The sequence below is a fragment of the Lampetra fluviatilis genome, chromosome 14, assembly GCF_964198595.1.
Source record: "Lampetra fluviatilis chromosome 14, kcLamFluv1.1, whole genome shotgun sequence".
NCBI lineage: Eukaryota > Metazoa > Chordata > Hyperoartia > Petromyzontiformes > Petromyzontidae > Lampetra > Lampetra fluviatilis.
This window is the reverse complement of record NC_136288.1, coordinates 5,349,527-5,368,595: the sequence shown is the minus strand read 5'-3', so window position 1 is coordinate 5,368,595 and position 19,069 is coordinate 5,349,527. Positions and strand designations below refer to the sequence as shown.

Genomic DNA, 19,069 nt, shown 5'->3' with positions numbered 1-19,069 from the left:
GTCAGGAAGTATGCTAAACATTTCAAACAGACATTCACAAATTTCCCTTTTTTATATATATATAGATAGACTAGCTTTACTACCCCGGCTTCGCCCGGGACTTGGATTCACCACGTCCGGCCGCCTTTGTCTCCCCAGCGGCGATGTTCACAACACACCAGTTACTCGTTTGAGGCTGAGTCGACCTCGGGGAGGCCCAGGACCGGTTCAAATAATCGTCACTGGTGGTGGCCGTAAGTGGGAATCGAACTCGGGTCGCCGAGTTCGTAGCGCAGCGCTCTAACCACTACACTACCGCTTCCCCACACGCGCGTGCGTCCATAGGTACACATACACGCGCTTGCAGCAGACAAACAACTTTCAGGGTGCGTACGGCAGTGAACTACTCAAATAATAAAGCAATGCTGTGCGAAGAACGCCTTAGACCTGCAACACATTTGTATGACACTTTACTCGCGGAGGGTTGGGGGGGTGTGCGTGACATCAGCAGGCACACTGCGTGACGCTTCTGCATGCGGGTGACATGACAGATGTGACGTCACAGCTCACTTGCCGTGCAAAATATATGCATTATTGCGCCCCCCCCCCCCCCCAAAAAAAAATATACAAAATTATACTTTTTGCACGGTGTACAGTCTGGAAACTACCCACCTGCCAAATTTCTAGTTTGTTGCATATTCACAAATATCACTTTTTTTATATATATAGATAGAAGATGACTGGAGAAGCTCCACGCATGAGGGGAAACTCACATCACACATGTCAAAAATATACCTCCCTTACAGTTGTGACCCGGTTGAGCACATAGGACTTACATTCCAGACGTAGCCCCTTCCGTCTCAAACAGTGGGCATGTTTCTTTAATCACCGAATCCCCTCCCACTTCTTTTCACCCAGGAGAACACGTGGGTAAACCTGAGGTGGGGCAAAGTGTCGGTACTTCCACCTCTGCTCAGATGTCTGGACGGTGTGGAGTCCCTTCGTCAGCATTGGTGTGAGAAAATAATGTCCGGTGCGTTCCTTGGCTTCCGATATGCGCCGAGTTGCCTTGCCAAATGTATGTCTCAGTGACATGACAACTCTTTGTGTGTGGTCCAACAACAACCGTCCCTTCCAAGACGCGCGATTTGTGGGCTTGTGCCATTGCGCCTGACCGCTGCCTCCTTGCATCTGTCCTCAAGCTAGGAGTGTGATTTCAGTGCAATGACGGGAATTCAGAGTAGTACAGCTTTAAAATGCATATTGAGGTGTGCTTAAGGTGTGCATTTTATGTCTCCGTTTTTCCCCACCCCCAGTAATGATCTTCCTGCCCATCTGTGTAATCATTTTCAGTAAGTGGAAGGAGTATTATAGCCATAAAATGTTCGGTTCTATGTTGTTTGACGGCTTAAATTGAATATCCGTGCTGTGCTAAACTGGAATATGCTTAAGCTTTGCATTAACTGATTTCCATCCTTAATTAATTGCGTATCAGAGCTCGGTGCTTTCAAGTTAGATTGTACAGCAACATCTGTAACGAAATACACGATGTTTTTTTTCTCACTAAATTGATATTTTAGATGCGTGTGCGTGTATATGAACAAAATTAACATTCCGGCGGTGAGAGAGAGTAATAAACCTAAAACGAGGATATATTTTGTTGTCACTCAACTTGCAGTTTGGGTATATAGATTGTGTGTGGCCCTGCAGTTGAATGCGTCTACTTCATTACTGTTGCAGTGGTATTGTGCAAAGCACACTGTGCATGGTAGAGTTTAGCCACACATGCCCTCTGTCACCATAACGAGAGCCTGAATCCAACAGTAGATGTATATATGTGTACACGTACACTTTTCTGTTCATCTATCCCACAACTCTGCTACTGCTGATTTCCAATGTAACTCCAGAGAAACTGGACTGTGACAGCATGTGCAATGCATTCCTTAATTGAAGAGCCATTAACTTATTCAGCTGCTTGCCTTAGGAGCTAAGACTGGCAGCAGCACACCTAATTAATGTCAGGCTGTTCCAACCAGGTAAGTATACAGTTTGTTTCCAGCATGGCCACTGCTCTTCTTTCCCTGTGGGAATAGGCCAGAGTGCATTTAGATCAATCACTTTGCCGTAAACACAACACTGCACGCGTGTCCCTTTTTTAACAGTTGGATCTGCAAGGGCAAATTATGCCTACAGATTATAGCTCAACATAGTAAGAGGGTGGGAGTATTGTTTAGTGAATTATAATTATTCATGAATAACTGAACATATGATGCTCGTGGTAATGCTATTAAGTAGAAGGCGTTTTAAAAAGAATTGTTAATGATATAACAGCTAAATGAAAGACTAAAATCAGTTCGAAAAGTGCGTTTAGAATATTTGGCTGCGGTCAAGTTCCACATGATAAGCCACTTCGTTGAGTTATCAGTTGTGGCCAGGTCGCATCTGAATAAGAGCTAAATGGTGCCTTACTTGGTGAAATAAAACAGTCTAGTTTAGATGTGGTGGATCACACAGAGATGGAGCCGACAAGTGCGTATGATATTTGTAGATGCAGAATGATGTCTGTAGGAGGCAGTACAATAACTTATTTGTTACCTATCGAGTCCATAATACAGGTATTTTTAGTATACTTGTGCACGCATTTATTTGAAAAGTTATCTGGCTGAATATTCTTAGCAGGGCTCACGCCAAACGTTATCGAGACAAACACATGTTTAATTTGCTTTATGTATGTATGTTGAACTTCTTTCGCACCGTACGTTGCCAACCCTGCGAATCGTAGGTGCATTGACTCGATGTAACAAACCATGCACTTGTGTCAATTCAAACAGCTTTGAGTGGCAAACATTGTGATTGCTTTTCAAAAACAAAGGAACTCTTTGAACATGCGGATTACTTCTAGATTTGATGTTTTCGTGACTGCAAGGATCCATACTCTTTGGTTCTTTCGGTAAAGTCACGCAGGTGAATATAAAATAATAATAATCACGACGTTTCGGAGGCAACACAAGCTTCCGTCTGATGACGGAAGCTTGTGTTGCCTCCGAAACGTCGTGATTTAGTTATTTTTTTTATTTTATTCTATTTTCACCTACGTGACTTTACCGAAAGAACCAAAGAGTATGCGGATTACTGTCACTTAACTGATGAGAAAGAACAGCGGAACTTTTTTTGGTGATGCATGGCGGATTACGCGAATTAGAATAATAATTTCAGACAGAGATTTGCTTTGCGCCATAGATTTAATGACATGGAGCATAACACCTGTTACAAAATTCACAGATGCTAATTCTTATTTACTACTTAGACCTATTCAAAATCAATCAACATAACAGTATTGCAGTAAACCCTGGCAATTTATTCAAGCGTTATTTACATTTGTTAATCTGACTACACAACTATTACTTTAATGGTGACAATACATAAATGTGTAAATAGGCAATTGCATGCCTTGCTTAAGGAACAACCAACTTTTTTAAAAAGGGAAAATAATTATGCTGGGTTTTTCCATGATCAGCAGCATTGACAGTCCACCAATGAAAATTATACATTGCTTTATTCATGGGACAACTACTCTTGACCTTCTTCACAGTAGTGATGTATCAAATTCCGAGTGGAATTTTAAAGTCAACCGAGTCGCCCTGCCACAGTGCCACGTAGCCGCACGCTCATGAGAGAAGAAAAAAAACGGAATGAGTTTCCCACATCAATCATGCACAGGACATTCCCCACACCCGTATGGACATTAAGGTTGTGCTTTTCGTGTACAATTATTTAACACGATTATTTAGTATTTATTTTACCAGGTAAGGCCCACTGAGATATATAGCTGTTTTTCAAAAGCGACCTGGCCACAAATGATAGCGCCACAAAGTGGCTTATCATGTGGACATTTATTGCAGCCAAATACTCTAAAGTCTAAATAGTTAGAAAAATGCGTTTAGAGTATTTGGCTGCTATCACTTTCCACGTGATAAGCCACTTGTTTGAGCTATCATTTGTGGTCAGGTCGCTTCTGACAAAGAAATAATAGCTCAATGGGCTTTACCTGGTAAAATAAAAGATTTAGTTCCACAATCAAATGGTTACTTAAAATGATGCAATTATGATAATGGCCATCGTATAATTATTTTAATTTGTACACATTATCCAGAATTACTTTAAGATGATTATGTCGGCAGCACGCAGAGGCTCTTACTTTTAATTAAAATATGTGCTTAAGTACTTCACAAGGAGTAGTTGCTAGAATAATTTTAATGACTGCAATACAATACTGGTAATTACATTTAAATACCCACTCACTAGATTGTTTTGCTTCTCTGTTGAACGTGTGTGTTCATTTAAAGTGGTTGAGAATAGTCACAGAGTCTGGTCAAACACAAAAATACATCATGACCAATACAAGAGTGGGGAGGCCTTCATCTAGCAGTGGATTTACCAAAATATTCTAAATTATCATATTGCCAATGGAACAGTAACGTGTAATGCATTTTGTTCCGTGATATGGTTGCAGAATAAAAAAAGTACTGGAATAATTATTCAGAATCCTCTAAATGTGCACAAATACCAATTACCACATTCATCATTAATACTGCATTTTGACAGAAAATGTACGACCTTAAATATCACATTTGCCTAAACATTTATATTTAAGTATGTGTATTGGCACAATGGGCTGTAATTCAGAATAGTAGTATTGATGATCATATTCAGCCTTTCTCAATTCATTGCTGAAGCCCCCCCCCCCCCATCCCATCAGACCCCCAGTTCAGATTTTAGCTGTGACGGGGAATCGAGCTCATGTCCTTTGAGTGATAGTGCAGCACGCGAACCACTCCACCTCACCACACTTCCACTCACTGTAGCCAGACAGTGCCCAAATCAAGGTCCACATTTAGCAAATTCGAAAAGTATTGGCAAATTACTGAATTGGGACAATATAGTTCATGGCAATGATCGCCTCCATAATGGCAGACTAATGCGCCAGTGTTATTCTTGAGACTTCGACTATCCCAGACTCCTTGACTTCTCTCACCTGCTCAAACAAAAGAAACTTGAAAATTTAAACGGTATTATTCCAGTATACAAAAGTGGCGAACAAAGCTTTAACGTTCAGCAAATCACGTGTGGTGCAGTGTCCATGGCACGATGGTTCAACTGAAATGGCAACCTTTATTTTAATGTGCACTCCAATATTTGTCAAGGTTGCCTCAGCCCAGCAGTGCTTACATTGTTGCTAAAGTAGGCACACCTTATGAGATTGTACCACTTGTTGAGACGTCAACAATTGTCATGCTATGGAGTAAAAAAAGAGACCATCAGTCCCTACCCAAGAAAGTAGACATTACACTTTTCACTCAAGACCACCAATAGGGATGAGCTATGCTCCACACTTAAGAATGTTAGCTCATTTGATTAATTCACTATAAATACATATTTTACATATTGAAAAACTTGTACAAAGTGCACGGTGTGGGAGGTATCCAGCCTAAAACATGTAGGCATCACTCTATAGATGTGTCACACTTCCATGTGTTTTGTTTATGGATTGATACGAAAGCTACCAACTGAAGAAGTACTATTGAGATATTTTGTTAACATTTTGAGAGTAAGTGTAATGAGCGACTTCCGAGACAAGTCGTGTAGAGGGTACTCTCTTCTTTATTCACATTCGGGCACACCACATGCCAACCTTATCCTCTTTCTTCTCCGAGTACACACGTAGATATTAGCATCCCTACAAGCTACATGTGGTCGATCCCACAGCGTTGTTCCGTCCGCCCACTCCCGGCCTCGCCGCTGGTTGACTGCATGCCGGCGAGGGTTGTGGGACTTCGCAGGAGATCTTCCACGTGGCCGAACGACGGAGAGAGATGACGGTGAGCAGCGACGCAGTCCGGACCCAAGGCTCCCTACACCGACCACAAGTCCTCCTCCGCATCTGCTTGTATTGCCGCAGGTGCGGCTATGCTACGCCTCCGGCCACGCCCTCTCGTGGAACCTTCTAGCCAGTTCCCGGAGTATCTCAGCCAGCCCCGCCCTTTACCTTTGGCCCAGATCCCTCTCCCTTTGGGATTGGATGATGTTACATGTCGTGCCTGTACCCGTGCTTCCCTTTTCCAACCAGTAGATGTCACTATGTCATTACACAAGTATTATTTTATGTGTGCACGTATTCACACGATGAATATTGTAACAGAGTTGATCAAGAATATATGGCCATTAAAAAGTTGTGGACATAGCAACCCAATTGAGATGCTGGTACCAACATTTAAAATCCAACATTTTAAAATCACTCGTTGCTATGATAATGTGTGTGCCACACATAAAGAACATTGCTGTGGCATCCTCCCGAGAAAAGATTGTGGGACATCACACAACCAAACCGTTTTAACGTGAATGGTATTTAAAATCACTTCCACACGCAATTAAAGCAAAGCTTAAGATGGAGCCAAACCTCATTATGCCTTAAACGTTTAAGAAGCCATTGCCTAATTAGAGCATTAGCGTTTCATTGCAGCACGAAAAAAATGCAAAGAAATGTAAATGACCAATAATTGAAGACAAGGGGCTTTAATGAAGCTCGCTTTTTAATTCACGTTCTACCTATCTTCTCTTTTTTTTACCATAGCTTAGTTTATATATATATATTTTTTTATAAACCTAGCCCTGAATTGGCCATGTCCATATCACTGTTAGAGCGATCACTGTACATGTATTCTAATATAGAATGCTTCTTGCACAAAGGCACAATATTTGAATCCCACACCGTACACCAAGTGAGTCTCAGCACCCCATTTGAACGCTCTTACCCTTTGGCGATTGCTTGTTGTGACTGCTGGTTAATTAGGCCCTGACGGACAAGGCCAGATAATCAGGTCTTTGTCTGGCCCTGATCATCATCGCAAGAAGTAAAGTGAATGCTCCCGTGCAGAGTCAGCGTGCTCTCCTTACCCTTCCCAGAAATATGGGTAAATCGTTACGATGAAGCGTTCACCATCATGTAAAACAAAACAACTAAGACTTCCTCATGAGACCTCCTTTGCCAGTACCAAAATATACTAATAGGGTTTTTCCCCTTTTTTCTGGCAACAAAAGGGGAAAAACCCTATTAGTATATTTTGGTACTGGCAAAGGAGGTCCCATGATGTAGCTGCTCACCCGAGCTCTCATTACTCTGATAGTGCGTTGTCTTTGAACTGTGCGCCTTTTGGCGTCATCTGGTCGAACACCATATGAGACTAGGCTCTAAAGAAAGCTGTCTCTGGTGTGGACCAATCAGTTTCAAGGACAAAGCATAAATTATCAGAGTATTGTTTTTTGTTTGCATTTGACTGCAAGTATTGTGGTTAATGTAAACATGATTCCTTGCAAAAAGGTGTCAGTTTTGTTGCCAGAAAAAAGGGGAAAAACACTATTAGCAACTAAGACTTCCGTTAACGTAAAATTAATTGAAGACTGAAAGATAGAGTGTAAGACGACACCTGCTTAATGTCACAATAAGTCATTCCCACATTCTCGTTGGAGGTAATACCTGATCACGTCGTCACCACAGCTGAGCTGGTTCATGCTTTCTTCGTCAATATTCATGCCTTTGTTCTCCAATTTCTTTTCCGGAGAGAAAACATCTTCCATTGTCGCTGTGAAAAACTTTGGCCCAAGCGTGTCACCGCATCTGACTCCTGTTTTAAGTCTCTCGGGGCCTTTTTAATGCTATCAGTGTGGCTGTCACATTTGTGTAAATGATTTTTTTTTATTATTTAACCATATAATTATTCAGGCCTTGGTTTGTGAGAGTTGAGATAACTGCATCATTTTTTTCTGGATGGTTTTTCAAAATCTACAAGGTCTTTTACAGAATCGGACAATTCCTATGAATGTGGTCAGTGGAATATAATCATTTTTGGTCTAGTTATTGGTTGTCTGATTATTTCATTATTCAGTTCCTAATGATCTTCATGAACAAATTATATAGTTTAACACGTAGGATTTATACATAAGACGTTTTGGAGTTAGATCGCGTAAACATAAATGTGTCGTTAAATCCACCACCACCCGACACAGCCAAATAATAAGGTTTGTCACGTAAACAAAACATGCCAACTAGTTACGAGTTCAGCACACCGGTATTATGGATAACAAATAATATGCATGCGATACGAGACTAATTGGTTAGCAGTTCAAGTGAGTTATATCTCCCACGGAATACAGAAACAATTGATTTATCCCAGTATTGTGGTATTGCATTTCTTTGCAATTTTTTTTGTGAAGAAACCTGTTAATATTGTTTCAATGATTGGTCCCGCCTCTTTGATGATGCCCACATTTATAATGAAACGTCTTGAAAAGGCCTTCATCCAGCAGTGGTTTGAATATGGCTGCTGATGATGATGAGTCATGTTTTCGAGATACTGCTTGAGTATGTCCTGTAATTAAATAATTATGCTGTGTGTGTATATATAGCTAAGGCGATACAAATTGTGCTTACCTGGCAGTGTTCCATGTTCACTCGTGTCTTTAATTAAGTACCCGTTACTCAGGTGAGGAGTTAAATAATGCGGGTATATGCATTACCAATTTCTCTACACCGACTTAAGCTGGCACAGGCAAAGGATTTTCTCTCTGAGATTCCGTTGCTAGAGCGAAGCTATTGTTGACAGACATATCCCTGTGATAAATATTTAATCGAAGTATACCGTAATACGATTTTCGCTCATGCCCATGGTTTCTGCTTATGCTCGTGTCTGTTCCCATTACCTCTGGGCATGAAAAGCAAATGACCTGGAAATCCAAACATGTACAAGAACAACTTGCAATCATCTGCTAAAAGTTTTCGCATGTATAATTTATTGCTGTGCTGTCTCTATATGTAATACGCTGTGTTATTCCAACTATATCCTTAGGAATAAAGTGATGGAGTGTAGACTTCTGGGCTTGCGCCATCATCTGTTACTATTACGCATGACAGATTTATTATTGCTGCTGGTGATAATAAATTAGAGTGGTGTTGGCAGAACCGTTTGTTATATCAATCACTGACTTGGTCGCAAGTGCTTGATTGTGCAAATCATATCACCAATTAGCACTGTGACAAATTGGGTACTGCCGTGTTCGTACAGCATTCAGATTGCGCGTTTGTAACCCAGCCGCTCTGCGAGTGGAAGAAGAATAGGGTGGGATAAAACAATTAAAAAGCCCAATTTTCTAAGTTTGCGTTGAATTACCTTCAGAAATTAAATAAAGCGATAGTTGATTTAATTCCACGTGCGAACGTGCAGTCTATGACAAACAGAATGATGCGGGCACCACGCTGGCTGTGTGAAGGATGTTTCGCTGTGTTACAGACACAATGTAAACAAGAAAGCGCATTTCCATCACTGCACAGCTGGCGGGCATATTAATTCATGGTGCCCATTAAGCATCGTTCAGTGAATTTTAATTACCGTGAAATATTTATTATATATTCTAGCATTTTTATTCTCAATTATCTTTATACCCGACTGCACGGATTGTATTGGAAGGCGCATTGCTAATGTGCGTGTAAAACATTCTTAAACTATGACAACAAAAGTGCATAGGACGCAGTGTAATTTGTCAACGCTAACCGATGTATTAAAACTATATTTGTATAGCGTTATTAAGGCATCATTGTCAGAATAAAGCAGGATAAAAATTGGGTCTTCTTAATTAAATGCACGGCTGTCAATAATTCTTAATTATTTTGTTGCCTGGCTGGCTGTGTTTCATGTACGATTTTTTTCTGGAAATGAACGTGTTCTAGGAAAGAAGAGCAGGCATCACGCGAATCAGACTGGAGATATCACGGTGGGGGAGCCGGCTAAACCACCGCATCACGAGCTTTCAAATTACGGCCGGAATAATCCGTCAATTCCACGATTATTTGCCATTGTTAAGCTCACGATACATCAATATAATCTTGCATATAGGCATCGTTGTTGTTCATTCGTGCGAGTTGTAATAGTTCGTGTCACCCCTGCAGCCACTGGAGGCACTGACATTGAACACAATGTAAAAACATATTCTAGAGCTAAATTGCAACTTTCAGTCACGACAATTCATTGCATTTCCAGAGGCGAGTGGCGAATTATTCCACCAGCATTTAAAATGTGGTATCCCAGCATTCTCTTACTTGCAAAAATACTAAGCGAAGAATCGGCCAAACATTCCCATAAACCCAACTTAAAAAATATGTTTGAGTTTCCATGAGGTTTTTCTGGATAGCAATAATTATACACACCAGTGTACTGAATCAGTAATAAATTGGCACGTTTGTTACACATGACCCGAAACATGTTACACATGTGTCTGACACGGGTGTACGGCACACATTTAACTTATGCAATCTCACTCAAAATTCAAATATTAATCACATTGGTCGCAAAAACGTACGTGTTACATTTAAGACCGGTGCAGATACCATTTATCCCCTGACCAAGGCTTGAACCCATTAAGTGGTGATATGTCACCACGGCACTTATGCCAGGCAAGGTGGACTTTGAAACCACGTGAAGTGTCGAAGGGTTGACCGACTGAGATGACTAGCAGATGCACCACCCGTGCTGCATCCTGTGCCAGCTTGCTGAGGTTTAGCTGCCTACTCGTTGTTATGAGCGTTGCTCAATAGCGTCCTGCACAAGCCTCCTCAATAGAGGCAAACATAATCTGCTTGGGCATGCAGTGGCTGGGCATGCGGGCTACATGTTTTACATTACACACACACACGTGATCATTGTTGTTATTGAATTGTTGCTAGCCCTTAATGCAGTTGCACTTTGCTCCGAAAGTATTCATATGATGGGATAGAGAGGCGAGCTGGAAATTGCTTGTCAGCAGAGCTTAGGGGTACAATTTGGGATGTTTACTGATTGGATATTGGAAAGAAAAAATATAATTCAATTCAAATCTGTTCCCAGCGCTGAGACATATGGTTGCTTCCACGACAGTGGAATAATAGAACATGTTTTCTTTTGCTTTGGCAAATGGTATCTTAGCTATACTGCTATTGGTAAAAACTACATTATATACTGCATTAATTCAGCATATCTCAAGCACCAGTCTTTGCAACCCCTTTCGAAGGTTAGCTTCTCATGTTTACCAATAAACAGACGTGTGCATCCCACAGCATATAATTTACAGTGGAGCGGATAAGATTTGAAAACATGAAATACTGTAGGATAGATCCTGGAAGACTACGGTAGAGACATGAGCACTGCATTATGAGAACATGCAGATGTTTACATTTGTGCAATTGCATGTACAAATTAAAATAGCTCTATGAATGTATGTTTTGTAAACACATCTTTCATGCAATAACTTGCTCCGTCCATGATGGGGTTGGCAGCTAATCAAAGCTGACTGTTAGTCAAGCACGGAGATTGTTTCTCACGAAAAAATGTCGTATCCCAGTATCACGTTGTCATGAGGATGAATAAATTTCAATGTATAATTCTCACAGCTGGCAGTGCATAACCTCTGGCCACAGAATGATCCTTGGAAGTCGATATCACAAAACTACGTCTGAAGTCCCTTCAATCGACATACCGAGTGGCACACCTTTTTATTTTAATATTTATATGCCTTGGATGTCATCGCATTCTGATGCAACAAAAATGCATTTTATCCGCAGAACTAGAATAATGCACAAGAAGTGACAGACCGCATTACATTTGATATCTGCCTTACCGCATGGATTAAAGAGCGCGACGAAATAGTTCAAAAATAAGTTGTTGACATTCGAGAATAGGATTCTTGGAATGTTGTGGTAAGACAACCGCGACAAAGAGCTACATAGCTCATCGGATTTCTCCAGGATAACATACAGATTCTCATTCTGGAGACAGGATACAGTATATGGGGTGTGGAAAATCTGGAAAAGAACAATGGGACGCGTGTGCGGGATGGGGAGGACCGGTCACTGAGACAGACATTGGAGCAGTCACCAAGAGACCGCAAACCACGAGAGAAGATGTGAGGCCAGATGGTGGGATATTGGGAGGGCAGATCTTGGGAGGTCACGTGTCTTCTGAGCAACGGCTGCAGGGAACCCGCGGAGGGTTGCCAGCGTTGACGAGGTGTGGTCGCATCAACGGCTTTGGCCACGGTGATATGTTGGTCTTTTTTTTTTTGGACAGTAATTGATGAATGGGCTGCTTGTGATTCCAATGTATGCATAACACAAATCAATAATTTGCATCATTGTGGCGAATATAACTTACAAAATATATAAGCAGACGACATGCCTTTTTTCTGGATTTGTCTCCCCACGAAAACAACAAAAGTATTTATTTACACGTCTCATCGGCTACACAGCCTTTTTTGGAGTTACAAGTAAATACGTACCTCTGCTGATGAGACATTGAATGTCGAAACCAAACCAGAGTTTGCGTGTATCAAGCAACGTTGCTAAAAACAAATCCCACTGAGCAGGCCGTGTCGCCAATAGGTGGTGAGTTGTTAACTCCCTCGCCCGGTATGCAGGAGGTCGTGGGTTCAATCCCAACCCTGACGCCTGCTGTATATTTGAAGTTTGCATGTTCTCCCTGTGGTCGGGTGGTTTTTTTCTCCCGGTCCTCCAGTTTTTCGCTCAACATTCAGAATCAACATGCGGTTAGGGTATTTGGCTCCTATACATTTCCACGTGATAAGCCACTTCGTTGAGCTATCAATTGTGGCCAGGTCGCTTCTGAAAAATAACTATATAGCTCAGTGGACTTTACATGGTAAAATAAAAAAAGTGTTCGGTGTAAATAGCTTATATGATGGGAAGGAGGCGTATTGACTGCTTGCTTATGCATATGAACCACAAACCCAGTGTCACAGGGAAGTCGTCTCGGCGCTCTTGACACGCCATTAGCTTCCAGTCACACGGCCACCTCACGGTATTCTAATTCAGTGTCATTTCCCATTTATTCTAAAGAGTGTTTTGCATCTTTCATTTATATGAGAAAAAAAGTATCTCTCTTGCGAAATCAGTATTTGCAGTGCACACACTTTCCTGCGAAGTTGGCACTTAATTTTATCTGCTGAAACGATTTTCGGTGGTAATTGTTTAAACCAATTTGGTTAGCTGTTTAGCCATTGATTAAAATTTTAAATCTACCCTTTTTATTAGTGAGATTCAGGGTTGGGTCATTCGCAGTTATTGCCGCAGCGGATGTGCAATAATTATTAGGTGGAATTTTCAAGTGAGGCAATGCGATTGAACAGCACGGCCTTTCTGCTACCGCCATGCAAATGGGAAAAGCGCAAGAGCACTGTATAAAGGGGCACTTGGCGAGTACCAGCGGGAGTTGTCTGGCCGATTTAGAGGAGTGGTTTTCAAATCCAGCCTTGCCCCAGATTCACAAGTTCACACACAATTCATAAGAAGAGGAGAGAACCAAAACATCATAAGCATGACCTTCAGAATAAAGCCTCGAGTCTCAATAGGTAAAGGACTAACTGTTAGTAAGAAAAAACTGTAATCTTTAATGAGTTCTGTCATCATCAGCCATGATACATCCACTGCTGGATGAAGGCTTTCCCAAGCTGTCACCATTTCCCATGGTGGTGCAATGTAATAATACACATAGCACTTAGGCACGAGTTGAGTTCATCGCTACGTCGCCTTGGTGGACATCCTATTGGATGCGCTCCATTCCTTGTCTGCCACACCATCATTATTCTTGACCATCGGCCATGACATGTAAGTAAAACGGAATTATGCTTTTGTTGGCTTGTCAACTTCTTTAAAAAAATTCTACATTTTTTTCCAATCAGTGGATCTATTTGTAATTAATACTGAAAATTACAAACGAAGTGCATATGCTACATAGTTCCATGTAAGTGATGCTTTATTTTGTCTAATGTTTGCTTATACTGTACCTAATATTTGAAGATCAAATCGCTATTTGTATGCACTTAAACCACAGGAACGATGAAGATATTTTATTCGCTGAACCTGGCATACAGGGAGGCCACATAATACAGGGTTCACTCTGCAAGACTTCCGATTCTCGGGGATTAAAGATCATGTTGGCAGACAGCCTTCTGGGATAACTTTATAGATTCACCACCATCTGACCTCCATACAGATCCATGCACTCCCCAACAATGATGACATGTGTCACATCGTGTCATCTCAAAATGTAAAAATTGATTTCCAAAGTTTGGGTTGTGGATGTACTGTCTCAATTTATATATGTCACCTCGAGTATAATAATGTATTTTAGTCATAGTCACTCGCCTTATTTTCAAGAGGATTATGCACCGGTATATTTTGCCAGTTTTTAATGTAATTTGCATTTGAGAGAAAACCAGAGTAACTGGAGATATCCCATGCATGTGAGGAGATAACATTAATATGTCTACACCAATATGTGAGCAATTGGACTTATTTTCTCACCATATTCTGTTGAAGTCATGGCCCTGCAGGATGATGACATTGGCGTGCCCACCTACCAGGTCGCCAACATGCTGGAGCATACAGTACATGGGCCAGTCAGAAATTGGAACCACCTATGGTAGAAAACTTTGGTTGTACCTATGTATAAATATTTTAAATGGTTCACAATTTACTGTTATTGGCCACATCAAGCCATTGGAATCACTAAAGTTTTGCCACCTCCGGTGGTACCAACAAATTATGTATCTGGTCTGGGCTTGAATTAATAGGCATGCACCAACCACACTGATACTTCTAGATTTGAAGCTTTCGTGACTGCATTGATTCCTATTCTAAGGTTTTTGGTAAAGTCACATAGGTAAAAATTTTAAATTAAAATGAATAAAAGTAAAATAAAAATAAAATAAAAATCACGACGTTTCGGAGGCAACACAAGCTTCCGTCTTCAGGTGGAACCGTCACAACACGATAGCTGTATCGAGTAAGAGAAATTCCAAGAAAACAAACTCATTCCTGGCAGCGGTTTCAGCCACACCACCTCTACATAACAAAAGGCTCGGTCCCATTTACACGCACCTTTACATCATCCGCACCTAGTTTACACAACAAAGGCTCATTCCTAACAGCGTGTTTCAGCCGCACCGAACCTCACAAAAATAATATTCAGGGCCTGCCTTGGCTCCTCCCACCCTCAACCAGTATATATAGAAGGACTGTTATCTTGGAATTTCTCTTACTTGATACAGCTATCGTGCTGTGACGGTTCCACACTGCTACTTACTTATATGTTTATAGGCATTGGGTGACATGGGAGGCTGGATGAGTTGGAAGGACTTCATCTTACATACACACCAGTGCATCGAGCCAGCAGCTTCATATTTTTGGTTTGACAAATGGCAAATGAACAATGGAGGATAACCTGCTATCATGTTTAAAATGTTCATAACTGCAGACAATTTGATGGCTTTGGCATTATTACCAAGAAATATGGTCTTCCGAAATAATGCGAGCATCTCATTCGGTTATACTTATCTCTGAGATAGAGACAGATGGCTGATGCTACTTGTGTAGTGTACTAATTCAGAGACACTAGCAGGAGGTGTTATCCCTCTTGTTTATTCCGGCTCTCACAGCCATAGAGGATATCTCCATACTGAGTTGGGACAGCCAACATGCTTCCAGACCCACAGCTTGAAGAGGCGAAGACCATGATGACAGCATGACGAGTTCCATTCCCGATGGCAGCAGCCCCGACTAAGTCAGAGCTCGCCTTTTATTCTCCCCAGCATGGCCAGGCTCCGCCCTTGGCCATGAACCCTTCTGGATCCCCCAGAAGGCTCCGGGCTTGGCCCACGGGTCCAACTGGTAGACCGGGCTGCTACCCCTAATCCCATTGTCGACCAATCTCCCAGCACAACGCTCTACAGTGACTTATTCAATGTCACTACATCACCCCCCCCCCCCCCCCCCCGTGAAAAAAAACAGCCATCCCAGCTGACCTTTATACGTCAAGTATCGGGACGACAAACACAATATCCATGCAACATTGTCAATGCATGCCAACAATCCAGCCCCCAAAATAACAGTAACCAAACGACGAGTAGGGGCGGTCATCTGAACCGAACCGTTTTGGAACACATCCTTGTCGCCAGCCCCTCGTATGGGCCCAGCACGGGTCCTCCGGGGACCCCGGGGGTAACCCGAGGATGGCCCAATGAGCGCGGTCCCTCCAGGATGAAGATGGAGGAAGAGAAGAACCGGGTGGTGCCGTCGGCGGTTCCATGGGCGTTAGGCCCTGGGATCCTGCAGATGGAGGAACAGAACCTCGCTGAGGTGCATCATCCATAACCGTACGTCCAGCTCCGTCGGACACATCAAACACCCGGCCATCAGATGATGGAGATGACACGCCATTATAAGGTGGAAAATAGGGCTTCAGTCATGACGGGTGCACATACCAACGCCTGCGACCAACCTGGATCCGCACAAAATGCGGCCTCCTTACCTCAATTACCTCCACCGGGCCCTGCCATGGCCTATGTAATTTAAGAGATGTGCCTAGAGGTACCTCTGTATCCCAGTGCATTAGTAGCCAATCTCGGAGGACCACAGGAGACATACCCCCCCAGACCCTTCCTATTGCTTGGCGCACCAAAGCAGCGCCGTATTATCAGTAAGGAGGCATCCTCCGCCTGGAGGCGCCCCCATTCTTCATGCGCAAGACCAATGGTGTTATTGTGTGCCACCTCTGCTATGGGGGGCGGAGCATCCATTGACGCTACAACGGCGCCCGGCTCCCCCACCTGCTTACAACGGCCGGCACCCATAAAACACGCGCGCACAGGCTCTTCGGCGATAAACGTGACAGAGCGTCCTCATTGCAGTGACGCAACCCTTTCCTATAGGTGACTTCAAACAAATAATCTTGCAAAATTTCCAACCATCGTCAGAGTTGCACAGACGGCTGGTGAATGCATAGCGCATATTGCAAGCCACGTGGTCCGAGCATACCACGAACTGCCTGCCATAGAGGTATGGGTGGTACTGCTGTACAAAGTGCACAATAGCCAACAAATCGCGGTGCGTGACACAATAGCACTGCTCTGCGGGGGACAGCACTTGGCTACCATAAGCGACCACACTCTCCACCCCGTTCTCCACCCTTGAACAATACGGCAACGATCCCGGTATCGCTGGCATCCATATCCAACACTGACAGCAAGGTGAAATCAGGGTACCAAAGGGGGGTGCGTTCATGAAGCCGTCGCGCAGCGTAACAAATGCGGCCTCCTTCTCCTTCCCCCACCGAAACCTCTGGCCTTTTGCCGTGAGAGCATGGAGTGGCTTTGCGATTGTTGCAAACCTGGGCACGAAGCGGTGGTAATACAACACGAACCCCACAAAAATGCGGACCTCACCAACCGACGTGGGGGTCGGCCACTCACGCACGCAGTCTTTGCAGGATCTGTGGCTATCCTGGACTCGCTAACAACGTGACCCAGGTAGTGAACCAACTTTGCAGGAGGTAACATTTCTGCATCTTGAATTTCAAATTAGCCGCTCGAATTTTAACAAATACTGCACGCAACCACTGCAGATGTTCCGGGATCATGTGACCAAAAACAATCACGTCATCTAAATAGATCAGACATAACTCAGATTAGAGCCCCTCCATTAGTCGCTGGAACATAGCCGGAGCGGAGTGAAGCCCCATCGGAAGCACGTTAAATTGAAAGAGTCCTTGCGGTGTCCGGAACGCGGTTTTAGGTTTTGAACTTTCATCCAGGGGCAACTGCCAAAACCCCGACAATAGATCCAGGGTGGAGAAAAACCACGCCCCCGACAGGGCATCCAACGAATCGTCCATCCATGGGAGCGGATATGCGTCCGCCATGGAGACTTTATTTAATTTCTGAAAATTCACACACAAATGCAAACTCCTGTCCTTTTTAACCAGGACAATGGGAGCACCCCACGGACTGGTTGACGGGGAGATTATATCGGCGGCCAACATCTCATCGATCGCCTGATGAATGTAGTCCTCCTCCTTTGGGCTAAACCGAAATTAGTTCTGATGAATGGAAGCGATGCCACCCGTATCAATATGGTGATGCATCAGAGACGTGCGGCCCACATCGAATTTACCTTGCTAAATACATCAGAGAATTCCCGAAGCAATGCCCGCAACTCGCCCCTCTGCTCCCATGACAAATCCGGATTACCCGCACACAAAAGATCCATCCACGAGTCATCTGACACCGCTTCCTATTCAACCGCGGCCACGACCCGAGTGGTTATATCATCCGTTTCACCACAACACGCCACTATCGCGTGGGCCAACATTGTACCCGCCTGTATGACCACGGTAAGTAGCCCAGCATTTCATACTTGCAGGAAGGGCTCCTGATCCCCCCTCACTATCGTTTGGGCCCCTTTCAAAGTGAGACCACAAACTGCTCTATTTGAAGGGGTTAAAAAACCCCACCCCCAGTGATTTCCTGGTCGAGCCGCTTCTGCAGCCTCAAGGGTATGAGCATCTGTGCACCTGGGGGAACCCTAACAGTTTCACGCACCAGAGCCCGAACCACAGCATTAGCCATACACAACCCAGTAGGGGACTCCAAAAATCTCAACCGAAGCCCCGACGGTAACTCAACACAACCCTAGTCAATCTAAATCTGGAGGGGCATTCTCTTCACAAAATCGGTCCCCAATAAACACGGCACTGCCAATGAACTTAATACTGGGCCCGTGCATTCAATATCTCCAATCCGTATCGACGCCACAATTTGGCCCACAATACCTAAGCTCCCGCCATTAGCGGAACACAGGGACTACCCACAGGACCAAGGCAATCCACCGTCGACGGCAACGTCCTGTAAACAATGGTGGCGGACGCTCCCGTATCTATGAGCACCCGCACCTCAGCACCCTGCACAAATCCACTGACTGTGGATGATCCTGCTCTCACCGCCATAACACAATGTGCCAATGCAGTCCATTGCCCGGACCCCCGTGGCCAACATTCACACACCGAAGCACCATCTTCGCACCCCGTATCTCTATGGGGGCGATGGCGTGTGCACCCGACACCAACTGCAATGGAGATGCATGAGGTGGCTGTGTCAACCGATGATGTATCGTGACCTGCCTTTGGGTCTAGAGGAGTGGAGGCCAGTGAAGCCG

At 43.5% G+C, this 19,069-nt stretch overlaps 1 protein-coding gene across 4 annotated transcripts in view; it reads left to right on the top strand.

The window, feature by feature from the left end:
• The window catches only part of FAM135A (family with sequence similarity 135 member A), a 97,030-nt gene that overhangs the window by 68,886 nt on the left and 9,075 nt on the right, over nt 1-19,069 (top strand). For 2 of the 4 annotated variants that reach the window (XR_013637357.1, XR_013637356.1), the window contains one exon: nt 898-1,622. The gene's annotated coding sequence lies outside the window, so the exon portion shown is untranslated. Of the gene's footprint in view, nt 1-897; nt 1,623-9,760; nt 9,776-19,069 lie in introns of those variants that run through there. The other 2 variants (XR_013637359.1, XR_013637358.1) reach the window with 2 other exon arrangements.